Here is a 4567-nt window from a genome sequence, read left to right on the forward strand (position 1 = left end):
TGAAAGAACCTTCGTTAAATATTTAGAATTCTTTTTTTTTCTTTCCTTTTTTCCTTTTTTCCTTTTTTCCTTTTTTTTTTTTTTTTTTATTAAAAACAATTAATTTTAATGAGAATAAAATTAATTTTTTGACTTTTATCACGTTTTTTATCATTTTTTTTTTTTTTTTACGTAAATAGAGAAAATGAAATGAATAGACCTCCCCGAAAAATGGTAAAAGTAAAAAAAAAAAAAAAAAAAAAAAAAACACGAGGAGGACAATTCTGGAAAAGTCCAGAATTTTTTATTATTTTTTTTATAAACTAAGTCATTTCCATTTCATTATTACTTTTTTTTTTTTTTTTTTTTTTTTGGGAGTAGAAGATTCAATTTCCGGTTTCCATTTTATCTTCCGTTCTATTTTCGATTTTTATTTAGTTTCATTTTTTTTTTTTCTTCTTCTTCCTCTTCCTCGAATTGACCAAATTTTTACGGAGAAAAAAAAAAAAAAAAAAACCCTCATCCTTCATTGTCACCTTTAGTATAAGTAATATTCTATTTCTCGTTTTTTTTTTTTTTGTTTCTTTTTCCTTTTTTCCTTTTTTTTCCTTTTTTTTTCCTTTTTTCTCCTTTTTTTTCCCTTTTTTTTTGTTTCAATGAATCTTCAACTTTTTATTTCACTGCCATCCCACCGCCACCACCTCACACCATCTCACACCATCTTTTCATCTTTTTTTTTTTTTTTACTTTATCTCTCTCTCTCTTTCTCTCTCACTCACCTTTTTATTTCACGTGAAAATGGTTTCCCCCCTCCCCCCGACATTACTCTATCTAAATCACTTTCTGTCGATTGTTTGTGAATTTTATTTAAAGTTTTTTAATAAATTTTTTTTTTTTGTCACATTTTAAACGTGCGCGACACATTTCAAATTGTTTATTTTTTATTTATTATCTTTTTTAATTAATTAATTAATAATAATAATAATAATAATAATAATAATAATAATAATAATAATAATAATAATTTTAGGGAAAGGTAAAATTTAAACAAGGGATTTTGTTGTTGTTGTTGTTTGTCATCTTCATTGTTCTTGTCCTCGTCTTCATCATCTCCGTATTTTTATTTTCCTCCTCCTCCTCCTCATCATCATCATCATCATCATCATCATCGTCATTGTCTTTTTTTTTTCCGTATCATTCCCACTCCTTCCTTTCCTACCTCCGCATTACTACTACGTACTCATCATTTTTCTATCACCCAAAACTAAAATAAAATGTTTCATATTTTTTATTTTTATTAACCTATTCATTTTATTCAGTCATTCGTGCACCGAAAAAAAAAAAAAAAACTTTCTTCTGCTTCAGTTACGGCAGTGTTTTATTACACGATAATAAAAAAAAAAAAAGGTCTCGCGCAAAGAGGAGAAGAGGGGGAGAGATAGGAAAGGAATGGGGGGAAAAGGTTGGTTGTTTTATTTTAGACTTTTGATAAATGAAATTTCAGGCATTAGGATCACGTCAAAAAAAAAAAATTTTCGTGTTTTTTTGTTTTTCGTGTTTTGTTGGCCATTTTTGAACAAATCAATCATGAAAATGTTTAAAGTGTTGTTTTTTATATACTTTCCTTTTGTCTTTAAATCAATTAAACACGTTTTTGTTTTTCAATAGAAAGAAAAGAAAGGAGAGACATGAGGGGGGGGGAAACGGAAAATCATTTTTACGAAAATAATAATAATAATAACTTTTACATTAAAAAAAAGGCAATTTTTTAAAACTTGTTGTTTTCTACACCTGCCTGACCTGTCAATTTTTCTTTTACCTCTTAAAATTTTCTTTTTTTTTTTTTGAATCACACTTTTTTAAATTCAATAATCGATAATTATTACCCTACACCCCAGCCCTCTCCCCCTCCTCCCAAAAAATAAGTAAAATTAACTTTATCAGGATGTTAAAAAAAAAAAAAATTGGTATTTACCATAATTTCCCTTTTTTTTATTTACAAATTGACATTTTATTATTATTATTATTATTATTATAAAACAGGAAAAAAGAAAATAAATTGAAAATAAATTGATTAGCTCGGAATATTTACATTCGATTATTATTATTATTATTATTATTATTATTATTATTTTAGTCTAAATTTGACCGTCTTTTTTCTCCCGCGTTTTTTTTTTTTTTTTTTAATAATTAAATTTCCATTTTATTTTTTATTATTTTATTTTTTTTTTATTTTAAGAGGATTTAATTATATTTCAAATTAATTTCCGCATTTAAACGTTTTTTTCCTCTTCTCCCTCCCCCCCCTTCCATTTTCGTTTCCTCATTTTCTTTTGACTTTTCCTTCAATTTTCCCTTTTTCCTTTTTCCTTTTTTTTTTTTTTTTTTTGCAAAACGTATTAAAAAAAATAATTTTAACGTTTAAAAACATTAACGTCACTTTATTTATTTATTTATTTTTTCTTTGCGTTTTTCCGACGGTTTGACGACTTTGCGACATTTTTCCCTCCCATTTCCCGTCCCCATTTCCCTCCCTCTCTTTCTCTCTCTTTCTTTCTTTATCTGTATTTCTCTGTGTGTAAAAAACAATCAAATTAATTAATAACGAATTTTCTTAATCGAATTAATAACGACGAATTGGAAAAAATAATTTTATTTAATTATTTTAAATGAAAACCTTAAAATAATAATAATAATAATAATTAGTTATTAAAAATAAGTTAAATAAATAAAGAAAAGGAAAATGGTTAAATAAAAATTTTAACCCGAGATATTACAACCAGACAAAAAGAAAAATTAATAACTAAACGTAATTTATTTTAAAATAAAGTAAAAAATTAAAAATGAAGGAAACAGTGTTGCCAAAATTACATTTTAAAAAATTTTCAATTTTAAATTTCCCTTTTTTTTTTTTTAAATATTTTTTCTCAAAAAAAAAAAAAAAAAATTTTTAATTGACTGATAATTAAAAATGATGATGATGGGGATGGGGGAGGGTGTGGGGAAAATTAAAAAAAAAGGGTTTTAATAATAATAATAATAATAATATTTTGTAGTAAATTATAATTATTAACACTCGAACAATTATTATTATTACTTTGATGTTGATTGTAGTAATTAAACGAGTGAAAAATAAAAAAAATAATAAAAATAATGGGGAGCTTCCTTGCTTTCTTCCTTGCTTTACCAAAATGGGGGGAAAAAAAGGTAAAATTTTATTTATATAAATAATTTATTACATGAAAAATAAATTTTCATTTTAAGAAATCTTTTTTTAAAGAGGTAAAAAAAAAAAAAAAAAAAAAAAAAAAAAAATTAAAAATAATGAATTGGTTTCGGGGAAAAAAAAAACCCTCGCGATTAATTCGTTAGAATTTTTATTTAGGATTAACGTTTAAAAAAAGGGAGGGGAGAAAAGGAAAAACAATTAAAATGTGCATGAAAAAATAATAATAATAATAATAAGGATAAGAATATTTATTACGAAACCGAATTTTAATAACGGAAATAGGAACGTTTAAAAAAAAGGAAAAAAGGAAAAAAAAATTTCAAAGGTTTTATTTTGGATATTATAAAGAAAGATGGCGGAAGGTTAATGATTATCTTATTTATTTCAAAGCTAATCAAAGAAAGGGAGGCTTTTTTATGGGTCCAATTATAAAGGTTCTGGTTTTTAAGAGTATGAAGGAAGAGAGAGAGAGAGAGAGAAAAAGGAAGAAAATGCCTGTCGGTGTTAGTAGGGGAGGGGAAAAGGGGGAAAAGAAAAATCCAACAGGGGGATTGGGTTTGAGGTTTACCATAGAAGAAAAAGATGAAGAAGAAGACATTTGATGAATGAAAGGACAGCATCTGCTTCTAATAAAACTTTAATGAAATTAACTTCGAACGAGAAAAAATTGCTTTAAAAATAAAAAAAATAAAAAAAAATAAAAAGAAGATGAAGAAGATTTTAGTTGATTAGAAAAAGAAAAAAGAAAAAGAAAAAAAAAAATCTAAAAACGTGGTTTCAGGTGCCGAAACGATCGAAGTGACTGAAAAGTTATTAATCAGTTTTTTTTTCTACTCTTTCCTTCTGCTTTCACGTATTTTCTCCCTCTCTCTCTCTCTCTCTCTCTCTCTCTCTCTCTCTCTCTCCCCACGCTTTCCCCGATTTGCCTACCACGTTTCTTCCGCCACGTTTTTCTTAAAATTTTTTTTTTCTTTTTTTCATCATCATCATCATCGTTATCTTCAATTTTTCTTTTTCTTCTTTTTCTTCTTCTTCTTCTTCCACTTATTATTACCACGTTTCTTTATTATTATTATTATTTTTTCTTTCGTATAAGATTTGACGATTTCTTTTCTTTTTTCTTGTTTATTAAGATTCTAAAGGAATCATTTATTTTATGCCCGTTGAAAAAAAAAAAAAAAATCTTTTAAAAAATTTAAAATTTAATTTTCCGCTTAGAGTTTTTACTTTTGTTACATTATTCAGTTGCATTCCAAAAGTCAGAGAAAAAAAAAGAGAGAGAGAGAGAGAACGAAACCCACTAACTATAATTTAAATTTATTTTTTTTTTTTTTTTAACAAAAAAAAAAGTAAAAGAAA

Source organism: Pediculus humanus, genomic scaffold (assembly GCF_000006295.1).
Source record: "Pediculus humanus corporis 1103172107590 genomic scaffold, whole genome shotgun sequence".
In the NCBI taxonomy this organism is placed as follows: Eukaryota; Metazoa; Arthropoda; class Insecta; order Psocodea; family Pediculidae; genus Pediculus; species Pediculus humanus.